This window comes from Pogona vitticeps, chromosome 3 (assembly GCF_051106095.1).
Source record: "Pogona vitticeps strain Pit_001003342236 chromosome 3, PviZW2.1, whole genome shotgun sequence".
Classification (NCBI taxonomy): Eukaryota; Metazoa; Chordata; class Lepidosauria; order Squamata; family Agamidae; genus Pogona; species Pogona vitticeps.
This window is the reverse complement of record NC_135785.1, coordinates 116,826,849-116,849,594: the sequence shown is the minus strand read 5'-3', so window position 1 is coordinate 116,849,594 and position 22,746 is coordinate 116,826,849. Positions and strand designations below refer to the sequence as shown.

The 22,746-nt window shown below is 51.3% G+C and overlaps 1 long non-coding RNA gene across 2 annotated transcripts in view; it reads right to left on the bottom strand.

Moving 5' to 3' along the window:
- LOC110077775 (uncharacterized) overlaps positions 1 to 21,826 on the bottom strand; it is a 42,917-nt gene extending 21,091 nt beyond the window's left edge. The window contains exons 1-2 of one of the 2 annotated variants that reach the window (XR_013543904.1): positions 20,840 to 21,826; positions 5,261 to 5,371 (exon numbers count right to left, since the gene is read on the bottom strand). This is a non-coding gene — a long non-coding RNA (uncharacterized LOC110077775). Of the gene's footprint in view, positions 1 to 4,866; positions 5,372 to 20,839 lie in introns of both variants that reach the window. The other variant, XR_013543905.1, reaches the window with a different exon arrangement.
- Between the last annotated feature and the right edge of the window lie 920 nt (positions 21,827 to 22,746).

Below are 22,746 nucleotides of genomic sequence, written 5' to 3'. Positions count from 1 at the left end.
CCTTATTGCACGGCCGCCGTATCTATTCTAACCATGTGTTTAATTTTCTTTTTTAAAGTAAATAAATACATCCCAGATGTACCACGCTGGTAGAAGGGGACGCTGTTTCTCCTCTCAGTGGTGCAAGGGCATTCAGACAAACTCGGAGGCAAGGCTCTTGGGGAGGCCGTGGAATACGGGAAATAAGGAAATGCAGGGAACACATTTAGGAGACGGCTTCTCCCTTCTCTTGCACCCCTGCCCTGCCCTGCCCCATCCCCTTCCTTTTCATATGGCCTGGGGGACTGATACGTTGAGAACGCTCCCAGTTTTTTAGCTCCCCTTCTAAAATAAGTAAGTAAGTAAGTAAGTAAGCAAGCAAGCAAGCAAGCAAGTCCCGGAACAGGGGAATAAGAAAAGGAAGTTCCTAGTTCCAGCCAAAGCCTCTCGCAAAATAATAATTTTTTAAAAGGCCACCGATTTCACTCTACCCGCAACTGATGCTTTAGTAAGTCATGTCGACTTCTCAGTTCACACTGAACTCTTCCTCAGCGGCTCGCCGGACGTTTGGTTCACAAAAGGCCCTCATGCCCTCGGACTGGAGGGCCATGTGCTTTTTGATGTGCTGTACAGAAGGAAAGGGCCAAGAGAAGGGGAGGGCGAGGAGGAAGGATCCGTGCTGGCCGGCCAGCCCGGCATCTGCCTCTTGAAAGGGCGGATCTTCAGCGGAAGGGCCGGCGACCGAGGCGCCGGCTTGACTTCGTCTGCAGTGCATTGCGGACTAAACACGAAAATAGCAGAGGGGCTCCATTGCGTGTATATTCCTGCATGCACGGTTGCCTTGCCTCGTTCACACGTTACCACGTTCAAAAAGACAAAAAGGGAACTCTGGGATTTCATTTCTGAAACCAGCAACTTAACAACAGCACGATCCATGTACGTGTTTGTACCTCAGTTCTGCCACAGAAATGACAACAATCATTTAGCAACTTAAACAGTGTTGTATGTATTCCACTATGTGTGCGTGTCGTGGGGATTCCCCTGCAAAAGAAACACACACACACACACACACACACACACACACCGCCCGATCCTCTCAAGCCGGCCTACTCAGCTGCCGGAATCACTGCAGCTGCAACCCGAAAGGAAGGAAACTGTAGGAAACTGGAGTCCCCAGACCGCCTTTGGGAAGAGTTCCAGGTGACCCCACGAGTTCCCAGTCGGTGTCTTGGCCTGTGGACGTCATACAGTCTACACTGGGCGCTGGAAAAAAAGGGGGCGCCCGGCGTGATAAAGTCGCCCCAAACTGCAAAACCAAGTGTGCCCCACCCAGAGACCTTTCACCGGACAAGGGAGCCCTTTTCTTAAGCGTTTATTACGCGCCACCGCTCCCTCCGTGACCATGGTCGATGGTCCAGCTTGGCATTGGACGGGCCTTTGCCCCCTTGCCCCTAAAGCCGGGGTTAAGCCTGAACCCGCCAAGGAATAGCGGAGGGCGGGGGGGTGGCAGAGCTCTGCTCTCCTGAACCTCCGCATTGAATCTAGACGTGAAAACGGGGGCACTTGCTCCCAAATGTTGGCCACATTTCCTTTCAATCTGCGGTCTCCTAAACACAAAGATAATTTGGGGGGGGGGGCGGAAATATGAGCAACATTTGCTTTCAACCCCGAGCCTTGATACAAAGGGCCCCGAAAATCCTGAATTTAGGGCCCCGCTGGATCGCTGGGCGGTGGGGATCCACTGCCACCCTAAGCAATGACCTAGACGAAACCGTTGAGAAGGAAGCCCCTTTGGACCGAGGTGTAAAGAGCCCCGATTCAAGGAGCCGGCGGCGTGTGTTGGATTCCTGCATGTGGTGGAAGGTGTGTGTGCACGCGTGAGTAAGTGTGCAGAGCGGAGAGAGATTTCTGTTTCTGGACTATTATTTGAGTGCCCTTCCTCCCTCCCCCTCCCTTCCCCCTTGTGTCTTCTTTCCTCTCCGCTTTTCTGTATCAGGGAACGGGTTGGGGGGGGTGGCGGGAGAGAGAGAGAGAGAGAGAGAGAGAGCGAGAGCGCGCATCTCTTCTAGCTGCTCCGAAGTGTGATTCAATTCCCCAGGGAGTTGGCAGACAGTTTGTGGAGACGTTACTCCAGATTTTCAGACTATGATAAATATGATAATTTGTATAAAATTTGAATGGGTTCTTGTTTTCAGGGAGAATGCCTCCGATGATGAATGTTCCTGATTTTCAGATAGATGGCTGATAAAAAGTGTATTGAATTGTTGAAAGCGATTTTAATTTTAATTCTCTACCTGCAGATGTCTAATAATAATAATGTCTCCTAATAAAATAGGAAGGTGTCAGTTTAAGCAGCGGTATCGCGCTTGACTTCCCCCTTCCTGTCCCCACACTGTGACAACATTAACCTCTTCTTATAAAAAAGCACATAAAATTATTATAATTACAGAGTTATTAATTTTAAAAAGAAGGTTAGCAGGATTTTTATGATTATTAATAGAGCTCACACATCCTACCCCTGGAAGTAAATCCCGAGCGCTAATTCTTTGATTGGGTCGGAATCGCTCCCTGAGCTTCAGTTAGAACAACTGAAACAAAAAAAGGGGGGGTGCAGCTCAAGAAGCAACCCCCTCGCTTTCGCCTTTTCCCCAAAGCCCCCTTTTCAGACGATTCCGCCGAAGGGGCGGCGGGGAATAGTGGGGGGAAGACGCATTTGCACCCCTGCCTGCGTTATTTCAAAGGCTGGTCCGGGGGCGGGGGAATGACTTTGGCTTGTGTCCCGTGGAGTAGCGCGATCCCCTCACCGGGATTGTCGCGGGGTATTTCAAGCACACACACCTTGCCCTGGCGCTTGCATAGCCTTTTGTCGGGAGGGTGTAGATCCAAGTAACCCGGTGCGGTGCAACCGGTTCATGTGCGTGTTCACGGGAATCACGTCAAAACACAAGCGGGAGACACTGAACCGTTTCCCATGAATAAACAGTTTCTTCTCCCGCGCCACAAATAAATAGTGGCGATTAGAATTCACCGTGGAGGGGGCGTTCTTTCTTTCTTTCTTTCTTTCTTTCTTTCTTTCTTTCTTTCTTTCTTTCTTTCTTTCTTTCTTTCTTTCTTTCTTTCTTTCTTTCTTTCTTATCAAGTTTGCTCGGAAAAAACTTTATCCAGGTAGTGGGAGTTACTTCCCCATAAGGTGGTACGCGCTTACCCTAGAGCAAGTATCGTTGAACTCGGGCGATTTAACTCTGGCTTGGCACACATAAGATTATATATTATGGGTGCCTTTGGATCTCAGCTTTCGCAACTTGGGGCGAATACTGTACTGTATAGACTTGTCATGAATAGAAAGTGAAAACGGGGCAGTCCTGGAACTGGGCTGAAACGTGACATCTCCACTCTGACTTTGATCCAACTTTAAAGCGGGCAGAGTCTGCTTAGCTGAGGTCCCCGGACGGAGAAAACGCTGGGATAACTGGGGTTCTTCCGTATGAGGAACAGAGCAATACTATTGTATACTGAATTCAAAGGGACTGATTTCCGAGTCAGCGAGTGTACAGGACGGCGCTTTCAGCATAGGCAAAACGCCTTCGCAAGAGGGGGGAACTTGTTGTCGCTGTTGTCACGCCTAAAACCCACTAGGGGCCGTAGAAAAAAAGAAAAAAGTGAAAGTACAAGATACACCAGAGAGTAGAAGTATGAAAAGGGGCAAGGAAGGAGGGTCACTGCGAAGAAGAAGAAGAAGAAGAAGAAGAAGAAGAAGAAGAAGAAGAAGAAGAAGAAGAAGAAGAAGAAGAAGAAGAAGAAGAAGAAGAAGAAGAAAAGATGGGGGCCATGAAGGAGTTCTACGAAATGTGTTGGAGGGATACCCCCTTGATTGTGCGTCCTCTCCCGTCCCCGTAACTAAGGATCTGGGAGCATTTCTTTTTCCACGCTAACGAATCGGGCTGTGTTTTGCAACTAGTGGACTAGGTTCTACTTTCTCGGCGAAAAGCGAAAGTGAGGGCGAAGGGAAACCTGGTCCATAACCAAGGTGTAAATGTGTCCGGGAAGCGGATTATGACGCAGAAAAGCTCACGCGGAGGCAAATCTACCAGTTCTTAAAGCACCACAACTTTTTGCCCTTTGCTTCTCTCTCTCTCTCTCTCTCTCTCTCTCTCTCTCTCTCTCTCTCTCAAGTTCCTTCATTTTGGTGAACGTGTTTAAACGGACGAGGTCTCCCCAAAAAAACTAAACTAATTTGCTCAAGAAACACAGAGAGAGAAGCCGAAGAAGAAACCAAATGGAGGGCCCCGCACAGCCACAAGCAACTTCGTGTACAAGATCAAATATACTGGTTCACGTACTGGCTGAATAGCTCAGTGGTTTTGGTATCTGGTTGGAAGTTCAATTCCCCAGTGTGCCTCCTAGAAGAAAAGCAAGCCTGTGTGGCCTTGGGCAAAATGTACAGATCCAGGATACCCCCAGAAAACGGGATGGTAAACCACTTCGGTGTATTCTGTACCTGGAAAGGGGTCGCCCGAAGTCGGAATTGACTTGACGGCTTGCAATTCTAATTATAGAGAGTACATTCGGATGAAGAGGTGACATGTACCTATCAATGCCATGCATTATGCGGGCAGTTCGTCTCCAAGATGCCACGAGACTTTGAATTGTTCTGTAATCGGTAGCTGCGAAGTAGCCAAATCGGGGTGACTGGAATCAAGCAGCTATTTCCGCCGCCTCCTCCCCCCCCCCCCCATTGTAGTAGGCAGAGTCGATAAGCTGCGGGTATCTGTGGGCACTTGCATATTCTGACAACCATTTGGTCTTCATGTGATTGGTGCTGCCGTCCGATGCATGCCTAGTTAAGAGTAAGCCGCATGCTTAGGACTTTTAACTGGGAGAAAATACCTGAGATCAGAATCAGTCCTGCCCTTGGTATCTCAGGCAGTTGTTTTCTTACGTCCGCCGGCCAAAGGCATCAAGGCACAAAAACAAAGGGCGAGAACCTCTCCATAACAGCCGGGCAGTGAGACAGAAAGCGGACTTCTGGACGGTCTTTCTGTCCCTCTTCGGCTCTATAAGGTCCCTGGGGCTTGGCACCGGCTTTTGACTTGGTGTTAGAGGAAGTTCCGCCTTTCGCCGGCAGAAAAGAAAGCGGTTTCTGTTGAACACAAAAAGACAAACAGGGAGGCAAGGAGGGGGGGGGACCGTGGGGAGTGGCTGGACAATTGGTCCCAGGACCTTTCCCTTGAAAGGCGATTTTGTTTGTTACTAAGTTGGTTCCGGGCGCTGGCTTACTCACGGAAGGAAAATGTGCAAACCGACATCCTTCCCCAAGGCGGCCGCCGGTGCTTCCCACTGGGAGGGCTGACGAAGGCAGGAGCGCCGGGAGGACCGGAGCGCCCTTGGCACCCTGAAAGCAAAGAATGGCCACATCAACCTCATGGTGTCCCCTTATTTGAGAGCTAATCGCGCTCGACTCTGCATTCACGTTTTCCTGGCTGGCCCGGGAGCATCTTTCGCGTTCTTCCTGACTCTTCCACCTGAGGCCCACCCGGCCCCACTGGACCGAAGCGGACCCCAAATGTCGAGGCTTCTTTCCTCGGCCCTTTAGGCTGCGCCCTGAGCGCCCTGGTTTCCATGCGGGGACTTTTAGTGGGATTCAACTAGACGGGCGGTCACGCTCCTGGCCCAGCTGCAGGGGCATCGGAGGGGGCTTCAGAGCAGTGCCGGCGCCCCGACAGGCCACTTGGGCCAGGAGAGGTAACCGCGGGGTGAATGCTTCCGTCCCTTCCCCTCGCCTATTGGGCTACAACAGGCGGGGGGGGGGGAGCGACAGCATCCCCTTGAGCTGGCCAGGAGACCTGGAGCTGCTTCCATCTGGCATTCAACTGGCCAAGGAGCTCTGATTTGTGGGAACTTTTGAGGGCCACCAGAGGGCCCGTAGGCCCGTTCTCACATCGATCCTCAGTGCCCCCGTTTCTGGAGGAAACCCCGTTCCGGCAGGTTTGGCTCGCCTCCTCTTTTCCGCCACCCTGGCGAGTTTCAACGGAGCCGCGTGGTTTCCCTCCTCCTTCGCCGATTCCCCGTCTCGGCCGGTCTCCCTCCTACCCCCTTCTCTTCGCTTCCTTCCAGGGGCCCTCAGTAGTTTGAGCTGGGCTTTGACGGGCTGCCTGACCCCTTTTTCTCCTCCCTTCCTCTCTTCTCTCGCCCTCCGGGTCCGGGGCTTGTCCTGTCCTGCTTCGGGCAACCTCTGTCACCCCATCTGCAAAACCAAAGTCAGCTTAATGAGCTCCGGGTTGTCCCTTACTCGCCCAGGTCCCGTGCCTGTTTCGAACCCAGCCCCAATGAATGCAGGAAGACCGGCTTCCACAGCTTAGTATTGTGTTTAAAGTAATGCGGGGGGGGGGGGGCGGGAGGACGACGAAGGCGGTAAATTTGTAATTACTCAAACAATAGTTAATTTTCTTTATTATTTAAGATCTCCGGAGTTCTTGCGAGGTGTAGACTGGATCTCCGACCTGCTCAAACAGACCATATTTTGGAATTGGGTCCGCCTGTGGTCCTTTCGTGGAGAAAGGCGGGATACAAATACTGTAATTAAATATTATAATACTGTACAGTATTTTAAATAAATAACTAATAAATGCACTGCAAAGCCACTCGCTCCCCCTCTCCTGGTTTTCCCCAACTTCCCACCTCCCAGGAAACTGAAGCGCCTTAGGCTCTTGGGGTAGCCCCGATCCCCGAGACCGTTCTCTGGGGTTGGACTTCACCTAGTTTTCAAAGGGATCCTCCGCAAGGGAAAGAAGACAGAGTGAACCGTCGATTATGGGTGTGCCGTCGGTCTGCAGAAAAAGACCATCCCGTCTAGCTACTGTGGGTTAGAAATCCGTTTAGAAATCGCTTCAGGTTTGGTTTAGAATTAGATAAGGCCAGGGTTAACTCTGGGAAGGAACCTGTTTTCATTGCCAGCCACCCAGTGGGAAATATATAAAATAGCAGTGGAAGAAAGTGTCTTTAAACATGTGCAAAGTAGATTACTCCCATTATTGGCTGTCGGTGACCACTTTCATCCGCCTGCCTCACTCCCGCCACCCAATATCTGCAGTTAGCACTAGAAGGATCGTGCGAGAGCGCGGAGGTTAAATCCAGACCCCTCTTGGTATGGACATTCTAGCGGGGAGCAGCAACTTCCTCCTGTCTTAAGACTAAAGCCAAAGGGTCCGCTCTCTCTCGCTCTCTCGCTCTCTCTCTCTCCTTGACGCAGGAATGCGATGCGCGAGAGGATGCTCCCGATGGGGTTGCGGTCCAGCCCCACATTCTCTTCTCAGCCTTTCTATGTGCGGAGGTGGGGAGGACGACAAGGCTGGGCTACCCGAAGAGAGAGGCGAGGTTCTGGCTCAGATTTTGAAGCTCTCTGGGAGGCTTAGTCCCCTCTCTTTCTCGGCTCAGCGCCAGGCAGAGAAGAAGAGAAAGTGGAAGGGGCTCCCCTTCCAGAGGGCTCCCTCTCCAAGGTGAGCATCTTCTGTGAAACGGCCGGAGCGGACGCCTGAGGGCCGCTTGTGCTTCTGGTTGAGCACAAAGAGAGAAACTGACTTGGAAGCGAAGACCTGCGATTTGGCCTGCGGCAGCCAATGACCCAGTGGATCAGTCCCCTGGCATCTTGAAAGCTGGCAGGCAAAGCCTCCGCCTGCTGCTCGTCCTCCAGGCGAGACGAGGTGAGCTGTGGTCCCCAAAGGCCTTTGCCGCCCTGGGGTGACACGGTCCCACCCCAGGAGCATTCCTGGATCTCTGCGCAGTGGGAAAACCCGACAACAAGGAGAGGTGGAATCCAGCCCGTCAACCTGGATGTTTGCATCGCCAAAGATGACAGACAAGCAGTTTGGTACACCTTCTAACTGAAGGCTGCAAAGTTTAGTCAAGACAATCTGCCATCAAATCTGCCTGAAGTGGTTGGGGTGGATTTCAGATTTTTTTTTTAACACCAGCAGGGATAACTGTGTTGGCACAAAACAAATCCTCAAATACTGTATCGGGGAAGTGACACTTTTACTAGACAGACTTCTAAAAGGGCGCAAGGAAGTGGGCGAAAAAGCAGAGGGAACACCGGGCAGGAATTCCAGCCATGGAAAGGAAGCGGGGTGGGAGAGACGGAAAGGGAAGGGCAGCCACTCACTGCTTTTAACCATGGACGGTTTGTTGTGACCTCATACTCCCAAATGTTTGCGTGGGGCTCGTTCTCATCCTGGTCCAGCAGCCGCCCAGGGCTACAACATATTTGCTGCACACCTCTCAGGGAGGACCCGAGACCTCTTTAACATGCGTCCAAGCCTTTTGCGTTGGCTCGCCATCCTTAAAACTCATCTGTAAAGAGGAAAGGGCTCTTACTCCGGATTGCTGACTGTGAAAGTGAATTAGGGAAGAAAAGAAGAGTGCCGTTATTACAGGAGAACTGATCTTGTCCTTGATGGGGGGAGGGGTTAAGCTAGGGGTGTGTTATGGGGGTAAGGGGGGGTAATTCCTATCCAATCAACTGATTCAGCAACGACTTCACTTAATTCCACTTGGATATAATGGAACCTTTTCCCTTAATAGAAGAGATTAGGTGATCCTCTGAAGTCAACTTTAAATGTTACAGTATACACGAGTAGGTGTTTTCCCGTTTCACTCGACTTGGCTGCCAGCCCGAGCTGTTCTGTCATTTAATAAAAGTTTAGAAATTCAGGAAAACCCTCTTCTCCAATAATCGGTTTAGACCAATGGAGTTAATTGAAATGCAGTTATTCCAGCTTTAAAACATTTAGGACAGCTTGAAAACAAACAAGCTATTCCTGCATAGTCTTTACTGGGACGTATATACCACTAAGCTTAGTTAGACTGACACCTTAGTCTAGAATGGTCAGGACTCGAGGCTTAATTACTCAGTTACTCAATTCGGCTTGCAGTCCTAAAGGAGTCAGTCTCACTGGACTCCGGGAAATACGTCAACATGCTTAGGGTTTACAGCGCACCTGCACACTCCAGCACCGAAATGTCAGTGGTCTTGGAGGGCTATTCCATAGGGCCGCCCGTTTCTCCTTATGGGTTATTTATAACAGGAAATTGCCTGCAGAGATACACGTGTATTTCAGCAGCGGCCAGGATGCAGCAAGCTCCGGCACTTCTTTCCCAAGGGAAATTTGAAACGCTGTTAATCGTTTACTTCAGAAGTGTCCTATTCAAGTTATTAGGCCTCCTGCAGTGCTGGTCCATTTTCTGCTGGCCTGCCAGGATTTAAATCCAAGCTTCTCAATGACCATGGCTGCAAAGTCCTGGAAAGGACTGTACAGCAGCCTGTCTTTTTACTGTAGCTTTTGTGGGAGAATAAGAATAATTGGGTTTTGAATTCATCATCCCACTGGCAAACATCGAAACTCAGGCCTTCCCTGGTGGCTCCTGCAACCACAGGCCCCAAAGTGCTTCTAAAAACCCAGGTAGCTGTATAGATCCATATGTGGAGATATGGGTGTACCATCACCACACAGAGGGCAGTTGCAGCAGCTTATAGCCTGATGCCCAATTTACTATTTAGCTGGCTGGCAATCACTGAGCCATGAGCTGGCTTAAAAGAGCAGTGCAGATCATTAGCCTTGTTGGGTCTGGGCTGGAGAAACCTGCATTCCCATCCCTGTTCCACTGTGAAGCTTAGGGGGCTTGGGCGTGTTATCTAGCCAGCCTACACGACAAGTTTATTACCAACAAAAAAGTAAGTGTGTGTGTGTGTGAGAGAGAGAGAGAGAGTGAGAGAGAGACAGAGAGACAGAGATGTAAGTAACATCTCCTTTATTTCACCATGAGCTCAGTAGAAGATAGCTGGGATAAAATGCAAATCCCCTGCAAAACATGAGGTGAGGGGCAGATGTGGTCACTAACCCAAAGCTGGACCTCCAGCTCTACCTATCTTTGGCTCCACTGCCACATTGCCTCCCTCACCCCCACCCTCACCCCCCTTTGGAGGCCTTCCTTTGAGTCCCCTCTCTGGTCAGCATAAGTCAGAGGAGCTCTCGCTCCCTTCCACTTTGTGTGCCTGAACAAAGCTCAGGTTGCACACAAAGGAGAGAGCAAATCCAACTGAGGACTCCCAACTAGAGTAAACTATTGAACGGACGAGATTTAGCTAAGTGTGGCTCACTATTCATTAGCTGCCTTAGTGGGTCTACTCTAGCTGAAACCAGCCGTTGGATTTAAGCCACAGTGTGTAATTTAGCACCACATGTTAGATCTCAAACAGTTTGTAGAGCTGACTGAGCTGGAAAGAAAGAGAGATATTCCAACAAGTGTGTTCTGTTGGCCCTGGTCACTAGCCACCAAAAAGGAAGGAATTTAAAAAAAAAAAACAAAACACTGGACAGATCTTGAAAGTCAAAGAGTCCCTCTGGCCCTCAAATTTCCCCTATTCCAGTTCTTAGTGATACAAAGAACGTGGTCAAGTGTGGTTTCCAGCAGTGGCAGACCTACATTTCAAGGGCCCTGAAGTTTGACCTCTTTGCAACCAGCAACTCGGTCTAGGTAACCACTGCTAACTTCTTCTGTGGGGTTGTTCCACGATAGACCACCACAACTTAAAAATAAAAATAGGCTAACCTCGCTTCTGGGATTGCTCCGGGAGCAGGGGCCCTGAAACTTAAGGTTCATTAGTTTCATAGCAGATCTGCCCCTGGTTTTTGGTCACCTTCACAGAAAACCCTGGTAGATAGTTGCCTTCCTGCTGGAAGTCGCCGTCAGCAAAACACCATTAAAACAGCACAAGATGGGGGGCATTTAACATCAAGGTAAAAAGTTTTCCTCAGCATCGGAGGAGAGTAAAACCGACTTCAATTGATGTTGTTTTACCTTTTAACCTGTGGAGAACAGAGAGCCCTCACAAATGAGAGGCGCTGCCGCAAGAGGGACCTTTCAGCGACCTGGCTGCTCGCCTAATTTCAGGAGAGGGAAGGTCGGGCGATCTCAGCGCGCGGGCAGGAGGAGCAGGCGAGGGAAGGCAGCCCTGTAGGTAACTGAGGGAGGACGGCTGGAAAGACGAAACTGTCGGATGTAATGCAAACATGTGCATTTAGCCATGGTAAAGTCTTTTGGGGGGCGGGGTTTGCTTGGTTTCTTTTTTAAAAAATTAAAGAATCTCTCATCGTCCTCTACCTCCATGTTATTTATTGTCTCGCCCAGCTGGTTGCCGAGAAGGCATCCCTGGAGTGGTCACGCAAGGCGACCTTTGGATCCCCCTCCAGCGACCGATCCTGTGCTTTTCGCGGCAGGGCCCTGGTCCAACATACGAATTGCCAGACCCTTTAATCTGCTGGAAGCTACTGGGTGTCACCCAAGTACTCCCAGGTCATTGTTCTCCAAGAACTCCCAGGACCCCTCGTTCAATCCGACTCCGGGGAGTTCCTCCCCCCCCCCGCCCTCCAGATAACCCCTGGTCGCCTTGCTGGTTCTGTGGTTCGGGCTGGCAGGCTGGCTCCTTTGGCCCCAGAGGCTATTTCTCCGCGGAGTCCTCCCCTGCCAGGTATTTAACCCTAAGGGAAGCTGAATTGCACCTCCCGGGCCTCAGCACCGCCACGGGCGTGGGCTCCGTTTCTGCCACGAACGGGCGATCCAGCTCTGCCCTGATGGCCTGGATGCGTCCCAGAAGGGAGTTTCAAACCAAAGGACGCCGCCGACTTGCCTGTCCTCCCTCCTTCCCTCCCCCCCCCCCCCGGGGTCCTTCATTTCCCTGGGAACTTTCCACGTCTAGAGTTAACTATTAACCGATGCAGAACGGGCAATTTTCTTGGGAATGTGAACTATTTCCTTTATGCTGCAGATAGAAGGGGAAAGTGATTAATAGTAGATATATACATATATTTCAAAGCGATCTCCTATGTTTTATGTTGAACATGAGGAGCAAGAGAGAGGGAGAGAGAAAAGTGGGGATGCATCCCGAGAGATCCCTAGAGATGGGCCTGTGCAAAAACTCCACAGGAAAGCTACCCGAAAGATATTCAATTTTTTTTTAAGTGAAAGGCTTACTATTTAGAGGAACAATCCCCGTTTTATCGTTGCGGATGAAATAACAGGGATACAGAAAGAAAATAAGGCTATTTAGCCCATCTGTGTATAATGAAGGCTATTGATCCTCGGGTGAAACTGTCTCTCTGAGTCCAGGTCCTTCACCACCACGTGTGTTCGCCAACTGTGCCGGCAGCTTGTCTGTCTGTCTGAGAAAGGGACCCCAGCGGTGCCCGGTTTTCTGCCTTTTCCGCCGATGGAGCGCCCCCCCCCCGGGGCGGACCGTGGGCCAGAGGCCCTCTCCCTCACCTTTGGGAAGGGAAGGGACGGAGGGCATTGCCTGAGGTTTGGAGGTTCAGGCCTGAATCGTGGGAGAAATGGCCCTGGGCCGCCCCTGGCCTTCCAGAGGCTTTGCTCTCTCAGCCCACGTCGCATTCATTAAAAGTCCAACTTTTTAATTACGACCCTGCTGGGTTTGCTCAGGAAATTCCGCCGTGGGAGTTTTTCCGTACAAGGATCCCCACACAACCCCGGAAAGGCTCTGCCTTGGTTGGCCCTTGGTCCAGACTCTTAACCTGAAACCCGAAAGAGGCCAGGCGGAGGGGAGTTAAAGCTAAAATCCACGCTGGTTAAATCCCGTTTAAATCTACCCGAATGAAGCAGAAAGGCTTGCCGAAAAGTCTTTTTTGCCTAGTTTATTAGTCTGAAAAATACAAAACCGAGTACAATTGCCGGAATACTGTAAGTACAATGGCGATGTGGAAATAACAGTTCCGCGGTATGACTGCGGTATATAATTACGACGTGCTGCTGTTCGTATTTTGGAGAATAACTAATAATAAGTCATTAACAACAGGCTTTTCTATAGAAGCTGGCAAACCCGGCTGGAGACGGTTCAGAGCCCTGCACGCCTTCCCGTACAGGGAGGGGCCTGTCCTGCTTACTCACATGGCACGGCCTGTGGGAGACCACAGCATCCCCCCCCCCAAAAAAATCCACCGCAGTTGATAAGATAAAACTTTATTACGGTCAAAAAACCAGTCACTCCGCCGCAGTTGCTCACCGCTGCCCCAAATGGACAGAAAGCCTCCCGCCTTCTTCTCCGGATGGGATACAACGTCACTCTCCCGCTGCCCATTTGCCCGAAGGACCTTCCTGCCCTGCACAGCCCTTCTGCTCCTCCGGGCCCTGCTCCAGCCGCCCGCCCTTCTCTTATTTTAAATTTATTTTTTTTATCCTTCCTTCCTTCCTTCCTTCCTTCCTTCCTTCCTTCCTTCCTTCCTTCCTTCCTTCCTTCCTTCCTTCCTTCCTTCCTTCCTTCCTTCTCTGCTTCAGCTCTTTCTTGCTCCTTTCCCTTTGCCTCTTCGCCCTCTTCCAGTCCAAACTGCCTCTTCCACGCACTCCCTCTGCTTTGCCCGTCCAGGAGAGACCGGTGGCGGCGGTGGCAGCGGAGTAGGAAGTTCTAAGTCTAACTGGCTGGTGTCAGCCATCTCTCTGTCTCTCTCTCTCTCTCTCTCTTTCTCTCTCTCTCTCTCCCCCCTAGGCAGCCTGGCGTGACGGATTAAACATCAACTAGTTAAATAAAAATTAATATCAACTGCTTCCTAACTTCTAATGTCATGTTGTTTATAACTAATGAACTGATTAGGGGATAAACATATCAGGAAGACGTCTCTGCTCCTCCGCGCTCCTCACCAGAGACAGCAGATTCCAGCGGCGTGGGTTCCCAAGGGGCCCCGCCAGGCTTCCCCCTCCCAAGCCAGGGAGGGGGGCAGAGCAGGTGGGGCGGGGTCCGGGCCTCCGGGATGGCTTTGCGGGGGAGAAGGGGGGTGCTTAGCCGGATTTAGAGGTGGGGCAGGAATCGCGCCCGAAAGCCGGGGCTGGGAAGGGGCAGGAAGGATCCTTCCTGCCATGCCGGGAGGGACCCCGAGTCACCCTCCCTTGGAGGCCAGGGCTTGTCTGGTCCTGTCGAAATCACTTCGAGGATGGTCAGCTGCCCAGATGATCATTCCCACAATCATTAACTCCTTCAAAAAAATAAAAATCCAGGCTTTTCTCTCCCTTCAAGTCGTATCTGTTGAACTTCAGAAGCCAGAAATCTCAAGAAAGGAGCACAAATTTAACAGGATTGGGGGGGGGGTTAAAGAGGGGACACACGTTTCAAATCGCGGAAGGTAACTTAAGTTCACCCCACGGTTGACTCACACGTGCGCCCCAGAAATGAGCGCCTTGGCACAGTTTCCTTTCCCCCTTTCGCCTCACTTTTATTTTCAAAGAAATCATCACGGGGCTGGGAAGAAGTTCCGGGGTTTCCAAGTACCATTTGTCCAGCCCCACGTCGATTTAGACGAGATAATAATAACAGAGGAAGCATTTCGAAACCAATTTAGCAAATGCAGAAATGTAATTTTAATAAAGAATCGATGGGCGAACGCTTCATTTGCTCTAGGATACCTTGTTGGATTTCAGAGACTTTCAATAAATAGGGAAGAAGGGGCGGGTGACGGCGAAGGATGGGCCCGAAGCACCCGCTGAGAAGAGGGACGAGAACGTTGCTCCTTCCTGCCTCCCTGAGTCGGGAGGAGGGCTGGAGAACAAAGTCGTTCCCTCCGCTGGAGCTAATAAAGATCTAGCCAGAGGAGAGGAAGATCCAGAACCTCAGGAGAGAAAGTTTCTCAAAATCTCTTCAAAGCAAGGCAGATTTTTCGGGGGGGGAGGGGTAAAGGCGAGAATTCAGGGAGCAGATCCCGGGAGAAATGAGGAGAGACAGGCCCCCGCTGGAAGATCTGGCCGCCGATCACCCTAAAGTAGGCCTTCTACGCCGTCCTAAGACGGTACACTATGGCAAGGCACCTTTGCTAGTGCTGCGCTGCAGGCAGAACGAGTTTTTCTGTTCTAAGTTTGGCGTGCAGTGTTTCTGCCACCGGTTGAGTTAGTGCCTCACACGATCACCCCTTCCTTGCAAATTCGTTACGCTTTTTCCTCCAATTTGAAGCACATGGACAAGACCCTTCTCCATTCCACCCTACTCTTCGCCGGCGGTTCCGGAGCCGGGAGAGAGGAGAAGGGCTTTCCCTCCTCGGCGGCTCTAAGCCGAGGCGACGCTTCAGATCCTAAGAGAGATTCTCGACCGGTAGATTGCCTGCGCCCAGCAGAGGGCTGGACTAGATAGTCTCCGAGGAGCCCTCCCGACTCTCTGAGCCTGTGAGGCATTTTGGAAAGAAGCCGAGAGGCTGTATTCCAAAGGCCTTTGGGGGGGGGCAGGGAAGTCCTCCTCTCCCCAGTCCGGGCTTCAGGGGACGCCAATGCGTTGACTCTGTGCCCCACTGAAATCAACACACCCGCCGGAACTGGGAAGGAAACCCAGCCAGCGAGCCCTGGAGAGGGTCTCGCCTCTCCTGAAGGAGGCACAGCCAAGCACTGGCTGGCCCTGGTGTTTATTTTCCCCTCTTTTTCTAAAGGAGTCCAGGCTTAGTGGAGCGACATCCCCTGCTTCTGCACCTTTTTTTCGGGGGGGGGGGGGTAGAAGGAGTCGTCTCCCCTCTTCTCTCTCCTTCTCTTTCTCTCTGTCTTCCCCGACCCCCCCCCCGGCCCCGTTCTTTCGCTCTCGTTATCTAAACCGTTTAGTTTTGGGTGGTTGCGCCTAGATCTCCAAAGCCAGCGGGGGGGGGGGGGAGTGGAAGCCAGCAAGACGGCCAAGCGCGGCGGTTGGCAGGGGAGCGGCGAGCTTTCGAAAGGCCGCGGCTGCTCGGCCGATCTGAGCCAAGGCGGTCTAGGCCGGGAGACGCACCATTAGGCAGGACGGGCATGGCTCACGGCTCCGGCGGGAGAGCAGGTAAAGCGGAGCCGGGAGGGAGGGAAGGAAGGAAAGAAGGAGGTCTGTTGGCCAAATAATCACAAGAGAGGGAGGGAGCCGTCGATGGATCCCACCCCTAGCAACAACAGTTCCCTCTCCCCCCTCTCCCCACCTTGGCGACTGATAAACTGCACCAGGCAGCCTGTAAACCAGAGGGCAGCCGGCGCCGGTGGGCAGGTCTTGCGCAGCCTTCACGGCGTGGCCCCGGCGCCGAATCAGAACACTGATCCTAGGAGGAGATTTCTTTCCGAACGCTTCATTTCCTTTTTTCTCTCCTCGGGTTCTTTGCATTTTCCTACGTTTCCAATTAGCATTCAGCGCCTGAAGGTTTATGGCCTAAGAAAGCACAGCCTCGGGACTCCCTCTCATCCCGTGTATGCTTTAGAGTTTAGAGCACCTCCTGCGCGTCCATCCAGGTTCAGGGAGTGGGCTGAAGTTAAAGAGCGCCGCAATTGGTCATAAGCAACTGAATCAAAAAGGCGGCTTTTAATATCCCTGCTGGATTGTTCGTGTTTCAAATCTTATGAAGAGGCATCCGTGGTTGGGTTAAGCCGATATCCATCTGGACGGGGGATTTATCGGCAGTGTTTTATACGAGTGAGGCGAAAGAGAGAAATGTGGGGTTGAGGCTCTCGCCCCGCTAGATCCTCCATAAACCACAAACCAAAGCACCGAGATTACTGTGGTCTAATCCTAAATTTCCCCAGTCTACGTTTTAATTTCTGGTTGGCAGGATGAGCAAACTCGGGGTAGGAGAGGAAGGAGGGCCCTGGGGAATTTATACTGGGAACAAGATGGGAAACTGGGGAACTACAGACCTGTCTGGAGGCTCCCTATATAAAGCATGTGTGCGTCCTAATGGAGCAAACATTGGGAAGCCCTCCTGGTGGTTTTGGAAAACTCAGAGGAGAGGCGACGAGGCTTTACGCAACTGGAGCTCGAGATGACGTCTCGGCCCCGCAGCCTGCCTAACTTGGGATCTTAATGCCACAAGAGCTAGAGAAGAGAGGTTCTCATGCCACCGGGTTTTTGACAGTCATGCGGAGTGAGGGAGCCTTATCAGGGGTGTTTCGGTGTTACCAAGCGATCGAAGCGCCGGAACTGAAATCCTGGCTGGACTCCAGAGAATCAAATTGGCAGGATTGTGGGTCGGGCTGGGGGTTTAACCCTTACTAAAGGCCAAGCGATGTGCTTGTGTTCTCCATTTTCAAAATAAGCGTACCCTTTTAAGAAAAGCATTTTCAGCAATTTATTCTGTTAAAGCTTATGTTATTGCATGAAACATAACATGTTTATAAAGTGGAAATTTGCCTTAAATAATAACTGTGTATGCGTGCTATATGTCTTTAAATATAATAGGTAGGGAAGCTAGTTTCTTTAACCAGCAAGGTGTGAGTGCAAATAACGCCTCCTTCCTTTTTTGGGTGGGGGTCGGGGTGGGTGTGTCGGGAGATGGGTCCAAAAACTTTTCTGATTCGCGTCTGCCTTTGACTGTGTGGTCCGTGATAAAATACCGCCAGGAATACATTATACAAATTCACTAACTGTCGTGTGTTACAGGCTTGCTTTAGGCCTGGTACTTGAAAGGAAAGCCTAAACAATTTCCCAGTCCCTCACGCAACGATTTTAGTCGGGAAATGGAGCACAACCTCTACCCCCCCCCCCCCAAGCGGCGGTCCCCTCTGTTCCATTTCCCTTCTGTGTCTCTAAAAGATCTGCTCAAGTCCCTTTGCATCTGAGGTTTAAATAGGAAGATCAATAGAAAACAGTTGTAATGATCTAATTAATTATAGCAAAATTAAAAGCGAGTAGAAAATCAATCTCTGATGGTGTTGAAGATGGAATTAAATTGATAGTCCATCTGTTCACCTCTTAGACCGTATAAATTTGCAACCCAAGGACGGAGCTAATGGGATCAGGCTGCTGGGAATCTCCTCCTATTCTCTCTCTCTCCCTCCCCCCCCCCCGCCCCCGAAGTTCAAACTTGCAAAATCAGACACTGCCACGATTCCTTCTCAAGCTTCCCTTTACTCGGCAGCGTCCGAAACAATTGACAGATGCTAAATTAGAGATATATTAACTAGTTCTGTAGCAGAGTCAAAGCTAACAACGGCAAAAATTGCCGCTCAATGAATGTTTCCAGTGGACCCGGAACATTATATTTACATATTAATTTTCCTTTTTTCTCCTTCCTGTTTATCAAGACAGAAAGGACCAGCCCGTTCCCGTATCACTGGTTGCAGTCTTGTCGTTTGTACTTCGAATTGAGCTGTTTAAATGGTCTACGGCCATCTGTAAGAAACTGTAGTACGGGGGAGATATCAAACACGCGCCCCATCCTGATCCTTTTAAAACACACACACACACAAACCCCACACAACACCGAAATTCGACTACTTGAAAGTTAATCTCATTGAAATAGATGGCGACTTCTGGAACGGGCAGTGATACCTTTACAATTGGGGTGGGAGGAGAGAACTAAATGCACACAATATCCTATTAAATCCCAATATCCGCTTAAATATGCCAAATGTGTGTGTGTGGCGGTGGTGGGGAACTGGCCTAAAATAATGGATGCCGCAATCCACAGAAGGGGGATTCCGAGCCCTGGGCGCGTGCAACACACACACACACACACACACACACACACACACACCTTGGATATTATTATATCTCGGGAGTTCCTGCAACGTCCTTCTTTCCTCGAAGGCATCCCCCGCTGATTTAGGCGAAATCCTTCCCAAACCGAAGCGCAGACTTTCGGGCTTGGGGGGGGGTGGTTCATGTCGTGGAGTCCCCCTTCAATCCGCCATCCAGCTCTCCCTCCCTGCCCCCCCCCCCCCAAATACCTACCCCTTCTCCCGGCAAGGGGCTTCCTCCACCAGGTGAGCCGGCCGGGTAGGTGCCTCCTGGTAGGCCTTTTCGCCGCCTTTCGCTCCCGCTCCCGAAGGCAAGAAAGAAGGCGCCGGGTCCCCCCCCCCCCCCCCCGCTTTCCTCCCGACCCCCGCGGCGCTCGGCTTTGTCTCTCCAGAACCGGCGAGGAACAGACCCGGCCGCCGCGGCTCGCGGTGGAGGCAGGCGGAGTCCGCCGGGTCCCGGGAAAGCAGCCGGCGGAGGGCTCGGATTTTGGAAGCCGCGAGAACCGCCGCCGCGGCGAGGCCCCCTGGTTGCAGGCCCTTCCCGCCTGCCTTTAGCCCTACCTGGTCAGCCTCCCTGCGGCTTTCCCGGGCGAGGAGACCCAGATGCCAAGCAAGCAAGCAAGCAAGCGGCAAACGGGGAGGGGAGCTGCCTTCTCTCCCCCACCTCCAAAACACCCCTCGCGCGGCCCCGTCCTTTTAAGAATGAAAAATGGAAACGGGGTGGCGGCGAGCGAGTGCCGTGGAATTAACAACCCAGAAACGGTGTTTATTCCCCGGGTAAGCTTCCCAGAGAAGGTGGGGGAGGGAGACTGGCTTGCCCCTCTTTGACCGAAGCCCTCTTGCCTCGGTGTAAAGGCACACACCCCGGGGGCAATTCTACGGGGGCCCTCCAGGCCCCGAGCGCCCCTCCGCTGGGGTTGAGGGCCCGGGAGGGAGATATGGTCATCTGGAGCAGGCAGATGGTAACTGGAACGGAAAGGAACTCTAAGGCAGGAGGATCTGTACTTTTCCTAATAATCCCCCCCCCCGCGTCTCTTTCCTTCTCTCTTTAAAAATGGACATTTTCGTCCGTGGAGAGAAGCGCTCTCTATCCTTTCACCGGCCCATATCCCCGTAGATTCACATACACACACCCCAGCGTCAGTAATAATGTGACTGTTATCATTATCGCACCCCGCTTGTCTGGGCCCAGAAGAAAACTTCTAGGGATTGTATTTGAAAACACCTCTCTTACACACACGCACACGGACGCACACGCACCACTCCGCCCGCCGCCCCTCTTTTCTGAAGCTGAAACACACGCACGGCAGACAGGCGCCCTTAATCCGTTTTATGAACTGATGTATTCAAAGGGAAGGCTGGGCGCATCCTAATAGCCATGGCAGCCCGTCTTTTTAGCCTTTGCCTCTCCTCCAGAAATCCTGGAGGGCAAAGGGGGTGCGGTCACCTCCTCGCCCCCCCTCCTCACTTGCACAAAGGCGCCGTTCAAAATGTACACGCATCACACCCTACATTAAATTGCACTGGACGTGCGGTAATAGAATCAAACGACCTGAAATTAACCAAGAAAGGCCTCCCCCTTTCCTTTTCCTTACCTGAAATTAATCAGCAACGAATATAGGTTGGAGGCTCCACCAACTACATTCTTGGGGGAAGTATGTAATTTAAAAAAAAAAGTTAAGCGTGATTTGTCTTTTGGAAGAACTGCATCCAAAAGGAACGTATCGCAGGAACGGTTTTCCCTTAAATACCCGCACGGAAAGAATGCTGGAGAAAAGTTTGCTGAACTTACAGGCGTCGAGGGACTGGAATCGGCCTCGTTGCAGCAACGTCCATTTAGTCAGGATCCCCATTCCCACACAGCAGAAGGGGGAAAAGGGGGGGATGGGGAACGAGGTGTCCGCGAAGTCCCCTAGCCGAGCAAAGACAGCCGGCGGAAGGGGGTGGCCAGCGAGCGAGGACGTGGGCTAGCCCCGGCCCAGCGCGGCCACCCAGGCCTCAGAGCAACGCAGGGAAGGCAGCCCTCCTGCCCCTGCCTCTCCCCCCCCACACACACACACACCCAGTCGGCGTCCCGCTGCCCCCCCCCCCGTTTCCCTTCCGGTACGTCTCCCTCTCGGCTGAAGGTAAAGCGCCGGGCGGTCGTGCAGCGGCTGGGCGCTCCAGCTTGGGTTGCCAGGCAGTCCCGGCGAGAGGAGCAGGAGCGGCGCCAGCCCAAACCTCCTTCCCTTTCATTCGGCGATGTTCTCTTGATCCCGTTTACTCCCTCGGTGCTTTATCGGGCTCGCGTGGGGGGCCCTTTTGTGATTATTCGGAACAGAAATGGTGTGAAACAGCCGATTCTTGCTTTGGTACCCACCCTTAGAAGAAGTCCTGACTGTCCATCCACTTTTCTTTTTCTTTTTTCTTTTTATCTTTTGCAGTTACTTTGCCTCTTCGTGCACTCTTAAACAAAGAGTTCGCCTTTCTTATTTTCTTCTGTTTTGATATTATTATTTACATGCTACTCTGCCTTTATATTTGCATCTCTCATAAACGGTTCGCGCACCAGCTGATCAATAATTGTCTCGTGGTGTAATTATCTCGGTTAAACTTTAAAGTTCATTTCTGAAGTTAGTTTGATTTTAACGAAGTTTTGGGGTGGTGTTTTTTTTCTTCGCGTTTTGCCTCCTCTCGACACCACCACCTTTGTCGACCTGTCCTTTTCCTAGCCTGTAATTCAGTCCTTCGCCTGATAGCCACCCACCCACCCGTCCTGCCGAGTCTCTTTGGATTCTCGCCCCTCTCTGTGTATATCTGCCCAGACAGACACACCATTAGCAATTCCTGCCAAAGTCAAGTGACTTGGACTGACACACTTTTTAATTAGATTTCAGATTTAAGGTTTATCGTGTTTTGTTTTGTTTTTAAATTTTAGAAGGAATGCGACGGCTCCGAGAAGGGACACATCCTCTTTGATCAAAACATGGCAAACAAAGTTTTCTGGCTGGACAAAACTGATGTCACACCTGCAGATAGCAGATTGGGGAAATAAGGGGAGAAAAGGATTCCGTTTCCCTCTTGGTCGCAGAGGAGACTTTCCTTCTTCCTGCAAATGTACTTAATATTATATTAGCACTTCCCCGGTGATAAAACTGAAATGATTCCATGAGGAGACGAATGCTACCTTATAAAAGGAACGTTCGTTACGTTCATTTTGGTTTTGCTTTTTAAATAAAATATCTGCATTGGTTAAAATGAATTCCTGAAGTAATTCATAGTCATGAACTACCAAGAAAAACATTCATAAGTGGTTCTCATAACATGCAAGTGTAATGACATGGAAAGATAACAGCAGAGTGATGAAAAAAAACAGCCACAAAGACGAGCATAGCAAACGCCTTTATTTTACGGGGGGGGGGGGTCACTGACACAGAGGATCTCACCCAAAAGCTGCCCATAGGAAAAGCATAAGGAAAGGAAAGGATTCTTCTATTCGTTCAGTTGATGTAAAAGTCTGGAAAGAAACTTCTCGCCCTCTTGGCCTTCTGGGAGTTGCTTGTGTTGCGGGAGTGCGGCGAGGGGTGGGGGGGGGAGAGAGAGAAGGCTCCCCCTTCTCCCCTCCCTTCTTTTCTAATCTTTCCCTTTCGGGCATTATGAATTCCAAGCTCTCATCATTCCTTTTGGCCCGGTTCGTCCTGGAATTACCCTTTCCGGGGAGTGTAATGGGCAAGCACCAGGGTTTTCGCTGATCCGCAGCACTTTCCACCTATGTCCCTGTTTTTATGGGTGTATTATAGTTAGGGGTTATATAAATGTTTTTGTCTGTGATAACTGTAAATCCCAACATTTGCAAAGGCCCCAAGGCGAACCAACCTTGCAAGGGAAGAAGGCGGGGAGTGCGCGGGGGGGGGAGAGATGGGTGAGAGAGGGGGGAGGGTCTCCCATTACTGCTGATTAAAAGGGGACTTTAATAAGCGCCTAATTCACTCATCGGGAGTTTTATGGAGAAATTAGAGAAGGCAAAACTATCTTCAGCCGTGGGGGTGGGGATCCTCTCTAGAAGGCCTATTGAGGGGAGGAAAGCCAGAGGCGAACCAAACCCCCACAATTTGAGGTCCAGAAAGAGGCCTGAAGAAACTGAGTCATAATTGGTGGACGGGCAGACGGTTCGCGCCCCCCCCTCCAGATTTAAGACCGAGTTACAGGGGCATTCCAACCGTTTCAGCCGCCTACGCCTCTCGACGACCAAACGATTCAAAGTTTTTTTTTGTGGGGGGGAGAGGA